Source organism: Oryctolagus cuniculus, chromosome 1 (assembly GCF_051225735.1).
Source record: "Oryctolagus cuniculus isolate XC-2025 breed Fujian yellow rabbit chromosome 1, ASM5122573v1, whole genome shotgun sequence".
NCBI classification, from domain to species: domain Eukaryota; kingdom Metazoa; phylum Chordata; class Mammalia; order Lagomorpha; family Leporidae; genus Oryctolagus; species Oryctolagus cuniculus.
The window spans coordinates 53917278-53932331 of NC_142867.1; the positions used below are offsets into that span (position 1 = coordinate 53917278).

The 15054-nt window shown below is 45.4% G+C and overlaps 1 protein-coding gene across 5 annotated transcripts in view; it reads right to left on the reverse strand.

Annotated features, from left to right (window-relative positions):
* The window catches only part of MICAL2 (microtubule associated monooxygenase, calponin and LIM domain containing 2), a 227475-nt gene that overhangs the window by 9573 nt on the left and 202848 nt on the right, over positions 1–15054 (reverse strand). The window lies entirely within an intron of this gene.

Genomic DNA, 15054 nt, shown 5'->3' on the forward strand with positions numbered 1-15054 from the left:
ATTTTTGCACAAAGCCAAATGGTGAAAACAATGTTTTTAGCTTTGAGTCTTATGGACAGAAAGTTACATCCATATATACTTACAACTTAGATTTCAACCTTTTTTAAACAGAATAATTGGAGGCCAGTGCTGTGGTGTACCGGGTAAAGCCGCCACCTGCAGTGCTGGCATCCCATATGGGCACCAGTTCAAGATCTGGCTGCTCCACTTCCAATCCAGCTCTCTGCTATGGCCTGGGAAAGCAGTAGAAGATGGCGCAAGTCCTTAGGCCACTGCACCCACCTGGGAGACCCAGAGGGAGCTCCTGGCCTTGGATCAGTGTGGCTGTGGCAGTTGTGCCCATCTGGGGAGTGAACCAGCAGATGGAAGATCTCTCTCTCTCTTTCTGCCTCTCCTTGCTCTGTATAATTCTGACTTTCAAATAAATAAATCTTAAAAAAAAAAAAAACTCAGAATAACCATGAGAAAATTTACAATGCTTCTTAGATACTATTAGATATTACATGTTTGGCTACTACAATGTTAAAATCTGTCATAGTTGAGAAGTAGCAACAGAGAGGTGATAATTGTGCCCTTTCACCCTGCAGTGAGAACGTGGGATGCATGGCCATTCTGGATGGGTTTATACCAGTGCATCCCATAGGCAGAGGGGGAAGCAGATTTGTCTGACCTTGTGCAAGCTGCTTTACATCTCAGGGCCAATGCTTCACCACTGGTTAAACTGGAATAATATGACACCCACATAACACAGTAAAGAGCTGCTACTTATCATGCATCGATTATGTGCCGGACCCTGGGCCATGGGCCTCATAAGCAGCACCTCACTTAACCCTCGCAGAAAACCTCACGGGTAGATTCTCTTGGCATTACCACTTGACAACTTAAGAAACAGAGGTTTACAAGATCAGAGGTTAAAAGAACCCAAATTTACAGTAACTTAGAGGTAGGACATGAATTCCTAAGAGATGTTAGGAGTGTGCCTTACCCTAAAGACACACTCTTCGTTGTTGTATAAATCTTTCCCTCCCTTCTTCTAGTCATCATATAAGATAAATAATGCCCTTGGCATGTTACCTTGCACAAAACAAGTATTTCATAACATTTAGCTCCCTTTTCTTCCTGGCTCCTTGATCATCTTGTTATTTATAGAAAAACTGACACCCAAAGATATCTACATGCATTGCCCAGAATGAAATATTTTATGGGCAAATCGGTGCTAACATGCAAATCTTGACTTCTGATCCATCAATCCATCCATCCATCCATTCAATAACAGCAGTTAATCAAATACTTCCTATGTGTTTGGTATTGCCTTAGGCACTGGGAATATAGTGCTATGTATTATTATATATCACAAAACAGTAAAGCGTTGCACCTACCACAAATGATATTGCTAATAATCTTTTGGATGATGGACTCAAAGAGTTAGCATAAAATAGAACATTAGAGGGGTGGCACCGTGGCCTAGTAGGTTAAGCCTCTGCCTCTGGCTCTGGCATCCCATATGGGTGCCAGTTTGAGTCCCAACTGCTCTACTTCCAATCTAGCTCCCTGCTAATGGCCCAAGTGCTTGGGCCCCTGTACCCACGTAGGAGACCTGGAAGAAGCTCCTGGCTGCTGGCTTCAGATCAGCCCAGCTCTAGCTATTGCAGCATTTGGGGAGTAAACCAGTAGATGGAAGATCTTTGTCTCTCCCTCTCTCTCTGCCTCTCAAATAAATAAATAAATCTTTTAAAAAAATGTAGAACATTAGAAAAGCTGTCGGGGCCAGAGCTGTAGTGCAGTGGGTTAAGCCACTACTTGAGACACTGGCATCCCATATGTGCACCGATTCAAGTCTTTGATGCTCCACTTCCAATCCAGCTCCCTGCTAATGTAGGGAAGATGGCCCAAGTGCTTGGGTCCCTGCTACCTAGGTGGAAGACCCAGATGGAATTCCAGGCCTTTATAACCATTTGGGGAGTGAACCAGTAGATGGAAGATTCTCTCTCTCCCTCTCTCTCTTTCTCCTTTCTAACTCTGCCTCTCAAATAAATGAGTCATTGTCTCTATTAAAAAAAAGAAAGAAAGCTGTCACAAGAAAGCAACAAAAAAATACAAAAGAGAGAGGGCTTTTCTGGTCAGGGCAGGTGTTGGGGTACTAAGGTACCTGGGTTTTGAGCAGTAGTATTGAAGAATAGAGAACACTTTTGAGAGGAAATAATGAGAATGAAAAAGGGAATTTTCACAAAGAGGAAACAATGTAAGGAAGAACAAGGGGACTGGAAAAAAAGACGTGGAGCTGGAGACTGGGAAGGATTTAAGGGGACCTGGAGAGGTGATGGCAAGGCCTGAAACTTTACTGAGATCTCACCACAGAGACCCCCTAGGGCCACGTGAAGGCATTTGTACTTTGCAGAACATAAAGGGATGTTAAAGGTGGTATAGTCAGAAGATGATATACCAGAGGATGATACATGGGATGGATTAAAGGGGAGTGAGAACAGGGAAGGAAATAGATGGTATTCTTTCCTGGGTTTCTTGAATGAATGAGTGAACAGAAGAATTATAAGTGTACTGGGTACCAGTATTCTTTTTTTAAAGTTATATTTAGTTACTTATTCCATTTTTTAAAAAAAGATTGATTGATTGATTTGAAAGAGTCATAGAAAGAGTAGGAGACAGAGATCTTCCGTCCACTGGTTCATTCTTCAGATGGTCAGAAGCCAGACGCTTCTTCCAGGTCTCCCATATGGGTGGCAGAGGCCCAAGCACTTGGGCCATCTTCTGCTCTTTTCCCCAGGCCATTAGTAGGGAGCTGGATCGAAAGTGGAGCAGCCAGGGCATGAACTGACACCCATTTGGGATGCTGGCATTGTAGACAGCAGCTTTACCTGCTATGCCACAGCGTCAGCCCCAGTGCTGACATTTTCTAAGTATTGTTTGTGGTGCTAAGGGACAGAGGTGAGTACACATTGGCTCCAGTGGTTCAGAAAACTTTTCTTCCTAGGAGCTTGCAGTCCCCAGGGAAAAACCAGCATGCACAGCCACACAGAATACCATGTGCCCCTTACTATGGAAACACAGAAGGGCAGCAATTAATTCCGTGTGGAGGAAGTGTGGGGAGGCCTCAGGAAGGAAGCAGCAGCTGAGCTCAGCCGAAAGCCAGGGAGAAAGGAGATCAAGAACAAGGCATTCCAGGGAGTTCGTTGTTGAATGAAAAATGAAGTGTGTCAACCAGAGATCAGACACAACACAGAAGTTAAGAGCATATACTTTAAACTCAGGACCAAATGTCTACTCTTCTACCTACTGCTGTGTGGGCTCGAGCAATTAACATTGTCTCCTTGAGTGTCAGTCTCCTCACCTGCAGTGGGATGAAGTACTCAAAGCACTTGACTCAGTCCTGCAGATAACGGGAGCTCAGTAAATTGCAGCCGTCAGTCTCAATCCTGCAACGTTTGACTGCTGATGGAAGAAAGCTCAGGGGCCAGGTGGTCCAGCCACAGAGACCATGCAGGTGCTCCCTCAACTCCCTCCTGTCTCCAGGATAATTCTCTGCTGGCCAGGAAGCCCTCTGCCTGGCTGTGTACTTTATGTATTGAAAATCTTTTTTCTATTGGCCTTTCGGCTTGGCCACCAACCATTGCTGCCGGTGTTTATCTCTGGAGGAAAATGTAGAACATGTAACTACATATTTCAGATGACAGGCCTTCATATATTGGAAGACAGGTCTCACAACTCACTGCACTTGGATTTTCCATAGTCAACCCCTCCAGATGGTTTGTCATGCTGTCACATGACAGCTGCCCACCTCTGCTTGCTACCTACTTTTCCAGGATCTAACAAAAGAGTGCAGAATCAAATATCCACAGCCCAGATGGAGAGATCCCCTCACACATTCGTCCTGTGCCCAAGAATTGCAGCCGTCTTTTTTTTTGCAGCTCTCCTCTTAACTTGCATGTGAACTCTGGTCCTTCCACAATAGAGATGGCTAAGTCTGATGCCTTCAAGTTCTATCTGTGCAACTGATCTTTTTCTACACTTAATTCACACTATATATTCAGGGCAGACATATGCAGGGATGCCGGTGCCATAGGCAGATGCTTAACCTACTACAACACAGCGCTGGCCCTGAAAATAAACATTTAAAAAGACTTTATGGTATTTGCGTTGTGGTATGATAGGTTAAGGCATTCCATATGGGTGCCAGTTAGTGTCCTGGCTGCTCCATATCCCATCTAGCTCCCTGCTAATGTGCCTTGGAAAGCAGTGGAAGATGGCCCAAGTCCTTGGGCCCCTGCCACCCATATGGAAGACCCAGAAGAAGCTCCTGGCTCCTGGCTTTGGCCTGGCTCAGTCTTGGCTGTGGTGGCCATATTGGGAGTAAACTAGTGGATGGAAGATCTCTCTACCTCCTCTCTCTCTCTCTCCTCCTCTCTCTGTAACTCTTTCAAATAAATGAAAAATATTTTTTAAAAAAAGACTTTATATGTATTTTGTTAAGCGTCATCTTGTTGCCTGTGTCTTATCATGGAGAAATCTTCTGAATATTCCATCTAGCTGACTAGGTATCTTCTGAGTGTTCTGTCTAGCATTTCTCCTAGCTCTGGGATTTCTGCAGAATTGATAAATGGGCATCCTGTACCTTTCAATATGAGATTTATGAGATTGAAAAATGAAATGTCAGATGGGGCTGGCTCAGGAACAGAGCCAACTCATCCATCATTAGGGACCTTCCTCAGCCTTTGAGTGAAGCAGGCTCAAGACACCCAACCTGGTATCATCAGCCCACATTGCTATGTCTTGTCCCTGAGGCAATCATAAGAAACTCTGATAAGAAAATACTTTCCTGAAACTAAACTGTACATATATATATATATATACACATATATATACACACATATATATATGCACCATGTTCATGGGCACTGAAAACCTTACAGTTCTGGAAGGGAAGTAACATTTGTTCCCTACAGTTTCTTGAACACTAATGGCTCCTACTCATCTCTAAATATCTTTTGGGTTCTTTGAAAAAAAAAATAAAAAGATTTATTTATATATTTGAAAGGCAGAGTTACAGAGAGGGGGAGGTAGAGAGAGGTTCACCGCCCCCCCCAAATGGCCCCAACAGTCGAAACTGGGCCAGGCCAAAGCCAGAAGCCAGGAACTCCGTGTGGGGTTTCCCACATGGGTGAGAAGCCCACTTACTTGGGCCATCTTTTACTGCTTTCCCGGGTGCATTAGCAGGGAGCTGAACTGCAAGCAGAGCAGCTGGGGCTTGAATCGGTACTCATGGGGGGGATGCCAGCATTGCAGGTGGCAGCTTAACCCACTGCGCCACAATGCTGGGCCCCTACATCTCTCTCTAAACACGTAGCTTCTTAAATAATCATTTCCAGAATTCTGACAAGGATCAGAATTCATGTGCCTTTCCCAGGCGTGCTCATCTCTAGTCTTTTGGTTCCAGAATTCTCCACGAGTTTTCACAGACTGAGATTATGTCTGCAAGTTATTTCAACAGCAGGGATTCAATTCCGTTCATTCAACAAACTCAGATTGAGCAACGCCACATCTGAGATGCTGTTCCCCCTTCCACCTGGGCTTACACATCCTAATCCACAGCTCTCCTGTTTGTCTCACCTATCCAGATTCAATTTCTTCTAGATATTTGTTTAACATTTCTAAGATGAGCACCATTTTCCTTGACAGAGAAAACAGAAAAGCTGAGAGTTGAAAATTCTGGGCTGGCGCTGCGGCTCACTAGGCTAATCCTCTGCCTTGCGGTGCCGGCACACTGGGTTCTAGTCCCGGTCGGGGTGCCGGATTCTGTCCCGGTTGCCCCTCTTCCAGGCCAGCTCTCTGCTGTGACCCGGGAGTGCAGTGGAGGATGGCCCAAGTCCTTGGGCCCTGCACCCCATGGGAGACCAGGAGAAGTACCTGGCTCCTGCCATCGGATCAGCATGGTGTGCCAGCCGCAGCGGCCATTGGAGGGTGAACCGACGGCAAATGGAAGACCTCTCTCTCTCTCTCTCTCACTGTCCATTCTGCCTGTCAAAATAAATAAATAAATAAATAAAAATAAAAAAAGAGAGAAAATTATGCCTTTGCTCATCGTCTAAATTATACCATCTGCCACGAGCCCTGGGCCTATCCCTTCTTGTTCTCAATCCAAAGGAAACAGCTTTAAAGGCACTCTCTTGCTGTCTTCAGAGTATTTTGTTGTGTTTTTCAGATTCAGCCTCTTTGCTGTATAACACCCATCGGTTCTAGCTAGAGCTTAACCCTGACCACATGCCCCCTTTTCAATTTTGCGGGTTTTTCTAAGATTACTCCCCTAGAGAGTGTCCTACAAGACCACGATGGTACCTGCGGGCGCTGTGCTCAACAAGCACAGTTCAACTCAGTCACTCAGTTAATTGAATTTTCTTTTCTTAATGGAATGATTTGCAACTTTATTGGCTACAGCCATTTTTTTTTAGAGTCTTCCTTTCTTCGGCACTCAAGGAGCTTTGGGGGTATTTGGATGTGGAGTCACATGCAGGTGTCTAGGGTTTCTACCAGAGTGTCCGGGATGGGTGGACTCTGCTCTCCACACCAGCGAGGCAGGAGATGCTCCTCCTTTATGTCCATCACCTCTCGGCTATCGTCAGATCCCCTTCCTGCAGGTCCCGATGAACTCCAGGTCATCACTGCCTCTCCTTTGTGGATATCAAGTGAAAGGGGACGTGTGCTTTGACATCAGTCAGCCTTGGCTCTGCCCTTTACACCTGTGTGACATTGGGCAAGTGACTCATGTTTCTTTGCCTCGGTTTCCCCCTGTGAAAAATGGGGACGCCCTCCTCATACATTGGTTTCCGTGATTAAATGAGGTGCATGCAAAGTGCTTAGCACTATGCTTGGTGCATAGTAACCATTCAATAAACTGCACTACTGCACTTGTCCTTACTTGTCATTTCTTGTAGTGTTTAGCTCTAAAGTTCCACATGGATTATTTTCTGCAGCCCCCCCCCCCGCTTTTTTTTTTTTTTTAAAGATTTTATTTGTTTACTTGAAAGGCAAAGTTACAGAGAGGCAGAGGCAGAGGCAGAGAGGTTTTCCATTCGCTGGTTCACTACCCAGATGCCTGCAATGGCTGGATCTGCGCTGATCCAAATCCAGGAGCCAGGAGCTTTTCTGGGTCTCCCATGTGGGTGCAGAGGCCCAAGGACTTGTTCTCCCAGGCCATAGCAGATAATTGGATCAGAAGTGGAGCAGCCGGGACTTGAACTGGCACCCATATGGGATGTCAGCACTGCAGGTGGCAGCTTTACCCACTATGCCACAGCATCTGCCCCCTCTGTTCCCTGTTCACACTCAGCTAGAGTGGAACCCTTGACTTGATTATACACAGATGAACTTCAACTGCAATTTAACTTCAGGTGAACAAAAACTCCAAAATAATAATAACTTATTTTCTGACTCACTTAAATTTTTCTAAAAAAGGTCTCAGGGCTGAGTGGAGCACTACTTCCTAGGAAGACTCCCACAGTGTCTATGCAGACGGTTTGCTTAGTCACACATCTTTCTTTGTTCCCGGGGTAGTGCTGTGTTAAAAAGCCCTTTCAGGGCAGGCCTGTGACTCCTCCGTCTCAGAATCAGGCTGCATCTAGAGTGGTGTAGCCGGGAGGCAAGTAGGCTCTGAGCTAACAGAACGGCCCTGTGACCCAGCCCACACTCTCACCCTCTGCTTGGTTCCTCTCCCCTCATACTATGCCTTTTCCTGGACAAAATGTAAGTCTTCCATTTGCTAAGGTGAAATAATCAAAACTCAACACAAAACAACTTTTAATAGAGTCATTTATATTGACCCACTTTTGCCCAAGAGAGCTCTCACGCATGCAAAGCAAATTGTCACTCCACACTGAAAATCTTCAATAACTCTCCACGATCAAGCTGAAACCACCAAGCCTGGTAAATCTTTGTTCTTGCTAACCTCAGGGTGGCGAATATCTAATGGTCAATAGCTTATTTTCCCTGAATAATAATAGAACAAATGCACAATCCATTCTTTAAAGTATTTTTTATTAAAAATTTATTTATTTGAGAGGCAGAGTTACAGAGAGAGAGGGAGAGAGAGAGAGAGAGAAAGACCAAGGGATCTTCTATCCACTGGTTCACTTCCAAACGACTGCAACAGCTGGAGCTGGGTTGAACCAAAGCCAGGAGACTGAAGCTTTTCCGGGTCTCCCATGGGGGTGCAGGGGCCCAATCACTTGGGCCATCTTCCACTGCTTTCTCAGGCCATCAGCAGGCAGTTGGATCGGAAGTGGGGCAGCTGGGACTCGAACCACAGTACCCATATAAGATGCCGGTACCACAAGTGGAGGCTCAACTCAATACACCACAGCGCCAGCCCTAAAGCGGTTTTTGAAAAAGCCATTTCCTTTTGTAGGTAATACCAAATACTTTTCTGATTGTGTATTGGTGTGTGGCTTTTCCAAGTTGATTCTTGTTTTGCCGTCTAATTCTTTGGATGTGAATTTGAACCTCCTCAGGATCTGTGAGAAGTCCTAATTTGGTGTTGGCTGTGTTTCTGGTAAAGCTCTTGACGGACATGCTCACTGAGGAGCTGAGGCATGAAAGGGCAACACAGGAGCTGCAGTCAGCGCCCCCAGCTCTGTGCTAAGGATCTGCGGCCTTTCCCACAAGGCCTGGGGGCAGCCCCGCCTTTCCTCCTCTGGCGCCTGGTCAGCTGTCAGGCACTCATCCACAGCCGTGGTTCATTCAAGGCTCTCGCAGCCTTCAGTACCGGAGCTCTGGGTACCTCCACCTCCCACAGGTTCCTTACATACGATGATGATAATCTAAAAAGTCACGCCGTGGGTCTGGCCCGAGTCAGCCTTGACAAACGCAAGGTCACTGCTAGCTCACCGTTCCACTCTGAGGGCCAGGCTTCTGCAGAAGAACAAACATGCCAGTCCTGCCTTGCTACACCACTTTGTGTCTTGTTTATAATTATGTTCCCATTCATCATAAACAAAGTTTTTCCTGCTTTTAAGCTTTATTGAAAGGTATCGTGCGGTACTGTAGTCTTCTACAACTTGCTTGTTTTAAGCCCAATATTTTGTTCTAAAAATGTATCCATGCTGCTCACTCATGTTCATTCACTACTGGATGTATATAATTCAGTGACACAAATGATCCATTTTCCTATTAATAGATATCTGGGTTGTTCTTGGAGTTCTGTTGTTTGGACTGATGCTGCTATGAACATTCCTGTATATGTCTTCTGGTCCACAGGACGGTTTACCTGGATTATACACTTAGGAGTGAAATTCTTGAATTGGAGGTATGTAAATATTCAGATTTATAGCACAAGGTCAAATTTTTTTCCAAAATATTACAATTTATGCTCTTAGTAACCTTGAATAAAAGCATCCCAGGGCCAGTGCTGTGGCACAGTGGGTTAAAGCCCTGGCCTGAAGTGCCGGCATCCCATATGGGCGCCGCCGGTTCTGGTCCTGGCTGCTCCTCTTGCAATCCAGCTCTCTGCTATGGCCTGGGAAAGCAGTAGAAGATGGCCCAAGTCCTTGGGCCCCTGCACCCGTGTGGGAGACCCAGAAGAAGCTCCTGGCTCATGATCGGCACAGCTCCAGCCATTTTGGCCGTCTGGGGAGTGAACCAGCAGATGGAAGACCTATCTCTCTGTCTCTCTCTCTGAAACTCTTTCAAATAAATAAAAGAAATATTTTAAAAAGGCATCCCTTGTGCCTAATCCATGTCAAAGACTTAGTATTATCAGATTTTTAAAATTTTGTTAATTTTAGAGTTTCTTATTATAGTGTGGATTTGTATTTTCCTAATTACTAATGAGATGAGAGTATCTTTTTCATGTTTGTTAGCCACTTCACATTCTCTTCTGTGAAATATATGTTCACATCACTTGCCCATTTTTCATTGGGTCATCTCCCTGTTTCTTACTGGTTTATGAGTGTCTGTAATACTCTTTTTCAATCATATTGCTTACAGATGTATTTTCTGAATTAGTAGTTTTTCTTTTCATTTCTTTCATGGTGTCTGTTGACTTGAGGCCAAAAAAGACTCTTCTTCATGTCTCGAGTTTCATTTTCCACATGGAAGTCTTTCATGTTTATGAACTGATTTGGTTTTTTGGGGGGTGGGTATAGAAAATCAGTTGTTTCGGAATCACCATCACCTGTGATCTGCAATGCTACGCCAGCTTAGGTCACATGCTCACAGGTGTCAGAGCACATGTGGTCCCTTTAGTAAGTTTCAGCACAGTATCACAATTGGCTCTATAAAGGTGGGCCACACCTGCTGCCTGATTTTCTCCTAGGCCTTCACATTTCCAGGTGATATCTTTCCTGTTATTTCATTTTCTAGGTGCTCGAGGCTAAGAAACAAAAATAGAATTGATTTTTCTAGCTTGGTCTTAGATGCAGTCACTGGAATATTTGTTTTATTTATTTGAAAGGTAGAGTTGCAGAGAGAGAGAGAGGGAGAGATACACAGAGAGAAAGAGGAAGATCTTCCATCTGCTGGGTCATTCTCCAAAATGGCTGCAATAGCCAGGGCTACACCAGGCCAAAACCAGGAACGAAGCACTTCATCTGGGTCTCCCATATGGATGGCAGGGGCCCAAGGACTTGCGCCATCTTTCACTGCTTTCCCAGGCACATTAGCAGGGAGCTGTATTGGAAGTGGAGCAGCAGGTACTTGAACCAGTGAACATATAGGATGCTGGTGTGGGAGGCAGTGGCTTAACCCATGGCGCCATAATGCTAGCCCCTGGGATAAAGGTTCTTATTATCTTACATGATTTATTTGTATATTCTTTTGAGATTTCTAAGTGGATAAATCCTATCAATTGGAAACAAAAATTTGTTTCTTCCTTTGCAAACTTTATGCTCTCTGCCCCACCTCTTGTCTTAGTGAACTGGCTGGGCCCTCCTGCACAATGTAGGATCGAAGATCTAACCACAGGAGACTATCTTTTCACTGATTTAAAGAGGGACACTTACATTCAACAATGAGGTTTGCTTCAGGGTTTTGGAAGACAGTCTTCAAATTAAGAAAATTCTATCATGTTTTACTGTCTTTTTAACTAAGTTTTTATGCTGAATTTTTGTGACATGAATTTCTCCTACTGAAAAGATCATAGTTTTCCTCTTCAACTTTTCAGTATGGTGCTTGTTAATTCACCTTTAGAGGGCCAAATTTAGAATTTAGTGGAATGACGTGCTCACAATATTTTTTTCAAAAGCTTTATTTATTTACTTGAAAGGCAGAGATACAGAAAGAGGAGAGAGATCTTCTACCTGTTGGTTCACTCCCTCAAATGTCTGTAACAGCTAGAGCTGGGCCAGGCCAGAGCTAGGAGCTGGGAGCTTCAGCTGGGTCTCCTATGTGGCTGGCAGGGGCCCAAGCACTTGGGCCATCTCCTGCTGCTTTCCCAAGCAGATTGGCAGGGAGCTGGACCGGAAGTGGTGCAGCTGAGACGTAAACCGGCATCCATACGGGATGCATGCGTCACAGGCAGTGGCTTAACTTGCTGCACCACAACACTGCCCCCACTATATTCTTTACTCTTTTTGAATTTTTTGCTGCATCTGTGGTTATACCTGCCCTTTTATCCCTTGTTTATTTCAATTTTCCATATTATTTTTTTAAAAATCAGTGTAAGAAGGTTGCCTTGGCCTTTTCAGTATTTGGCTTATAAAGAGGCCATGGACCTGCAGTGTCCAGTGAATCGGGAAAGAAGTGAATATGTAACGAGTGGATTTGTGATATTTATTGAATTAGGCTGTCTTCTACAGACCATGAGCATCTCTGCTCCTGCTAAGCATGCCACAATACAGGGTTCCATCGTCACCTGACCCTGGGCTACTCCTATCTACTGGTCAGGTGGGTAATTCTGAGAAGTAGGTCAGGATAGCACAGCGTGACCGCTGCACTGCTTGCTTCCTGGGCAGGGGGGATGGGCTCCTTTACTGCTCGCTATGAAAACTGCTGAGTTCTTTGCCCTAAGTTCCTTAGCTGTGGCACAACCCACAACCACCACAGGTGCCAGCCAGGCCTATCGTGTCACACCGTGGGACACGGGGACAGGCAACTTGTGCCACCACGGTGATGCTCCTGCCATTTGCTGTGCAGTGAATCATTACATCCCTCGCTCTGAAGCACTCAATTTTGTCATTTGTTTTTGGCATCTACAGAGTTGTAGTTCATCAACCCAAACCCCTTGCTGGCGGCTTAACTATCAACTTTGGAGTCTTGTTTCTCCTGGCTGGGCTCTGTAAGGCTCTGACAATATCCTGTTATACTGTGTGATAAAATGATATTATCTGTGTTTCCGTTTTTATGGCCATCTGTGTTCAGACAACCAGGCTCCTCCAGGATCACGGAGGGAACCCCACCCTCCCCTTCTCGGCTGACCTCTGAAGGTACAGAATCCAGCCACAGGCAGTGACCGACCAGAGGGTACAATCCTGTACCTTTCAATACTTCTAGAGAACAAGTAGTTACAGATGGTTACCCAGTGGATACCTATCCCCTAAAATCCATTCCCAACAGTATGGGCTACTGTTGGAGAACCAGTGTGCTCCTCTCATTGTGAAGCCGATTTTACTGTGTTGTTGTTGTTTTTTGTATGTGTATGTTGGGGTTAGGGTTGGGCGTGGTAGGGTTAGCAATATGAGTATACACTGAGATGAACTTACATGAACCAGGCATGTGAAATTCATGCATTATACATAATCATAGAGGTCAGCTTAAATCTCTCCTAGGGAGTATAGGATATAATGCTATCATAATATAGTGTATTTGTAAATTAATGTACAATATATATATACTATTTGAGAAATAACTATCCATCTGTGTTCTAGAAAGATAGGGATATTAACAGAAAATAGAAGGAGTGAATCTTCCTGAATATCTACTATGTTCCAGACCCCCTGTTCGGTAGTTTATAACATTGTTTCATTTCACCTTTCCTTTATATCACTCCTATGAGGTAGGTATCATTAGTTCCATTGTATGCACAAGAAAGTTGGCAGAAAGGTAGGTCACTGTTGTACGATGCCTACCCAGGGATTCGAACTCCAGACATCCACACTGTTCGCAGGACTCCTCACTGCTATATTATCCAGGAGATTCTCGCTCCTATTCCTCAGCAGTCTGGATGAAAACCAGAGTAGAAGCCAAAGGACTCCCCTCTTCCTTGTCCAGGTACTAGGCGCGCTCCCTCACATCCCATGTGCTCTTGCTGCCACCTGCTGGCAGCCGTGCACATCCGGCGCCCTCTGTCAGCCCGGCAATCCCCGGGAAGGAAAATCCATCTGGCTCCAAAAAAGGCAAGAAGCTCAAGGCAGACACCAGCTGATGAATCTTCCCCAAAGCTGGGCAAGCTGTAAGGGAGGAATAGTTCTCACACCTCCTGGGGCATAAGCACTTTCTACTTCCTAACTGTGCTCAGTTTTTATTTGATTTTGTCTGTCTCCAGGTGTTGGAAGAAAGCAGATTCTGTTATCCAGGCCATGGCAATTAGAATGCTGGTCCCTTGCTCAGCTGGGGTACTCCACGGTGCCTCGTGATGTCATTCTGACCACCTCCTTGACATCCCACAAACCATCAGGTAGCAAATAGGCCGTCGGGCAAGCAGAGTCCAAGCAGTTGGCAAAGCCATGCCTGGTCTCCTCTCTGACTCCTGGAAAATCCGCCATTGTGGGTCGGGGCCCTCATCTGGTAGCCAAGACTCCAGGGGACTCTGCCCCCTTTATCACAGACACCACACACACACACACACACACACACACACACACACGGCCAAGTAGAATGACTTGTCATTTGGGGTGGACTGTCACACTTTTGTTTTTCTTTGGGGGAAAACCTAGCTGCGGGGGTGGGCGGGTGGGGGAGCTTATTTCTGACTGTTGGGAAAAAAGAAAGCAGAAATTGTTGTCACGACAATTAGGAGCTCATCAAAGCCTCGTTTTGCTCCTCAGCCGTCCTGGCCCTCCGTCTTGCACCCCCGCATGTTCCTCTAATTCAATGCCCACCTAATGAATAACTCCCAGGAACAAAAGACCCTTTCAGGCTGCCTCACATAATTATTAGAGAAGCCTTGCATAACTGTCGCAGACAACTCATGTTTTCAGGCCTGTCTCCAAATTTGGTTATTCACAACCTTTATAGCTCAATATTATTGCCTAACTGTGATCATTTTCTAATTATCCTAATAATACCTATTAAATAATTCCCATTAAATCACTTGAACCGAAGCAGCACAGGCCAGCTCAAATACGACTTAACCTAATAAGCATTGGTCATTCATTAAGCAACAGGGCGATCTCTTAAAGGGACTGAATAGAAAATTGAACCGCACAGGAATATTCTTATTGCACAAATGTTATTACAAGTTATAGTGTATTAATTTTGATGCCTGCTTTGAGGCCACGCTCCCTGACTTGACTGCCCCTTGATGAGCTGCCTCTGTCACCTGTACAAGGACAGTCAAGGAGAAAAAGGCCCATAAACTCAACAGGGGAATTGAATTACCAGGGACAGAAAGGGAATTAATGGAATCCATCTTCTGGCTGGCTCAGTGCACCTTTGACGACACCTCACACTGGCTAGCTTTTTTTCTTTTTTAAGATTTATTTATTTACTTGAAAGGCAGAGCTACAAAGAGAGAAAGAGAAACAGTGAGAGAGAGAGAGAGAGAGAGAGAGAGAGAGAGAGAGAGAGAGATCGATCTTCTATTCACTGGTTCATTCTTCAAATGGCCACGACAGCCCGGGCCAGGCCAGGCCAAAGCCAGGAGCCAGGAGCTTCTTCTGGGTCTCCCATGTGGGTACAGGGGCCAAAGCCTTCAGGTCTTCCTCTGCTGCTTTCCCAGGTGCATTAGCAGAGAGCTGGATCAGAAGTGGAGCAGCTGAGATTCAAACTGGCACCTATATGGGATGTCGGCACTGCAAGCAGAAGCCTCGCCTTCGACTCCATGGCGCTGGCCCCCTGGCCAGGTTTAACTATGACTTCAGATAGGCCCCTCCCACCCAACGCACACATTAGGGA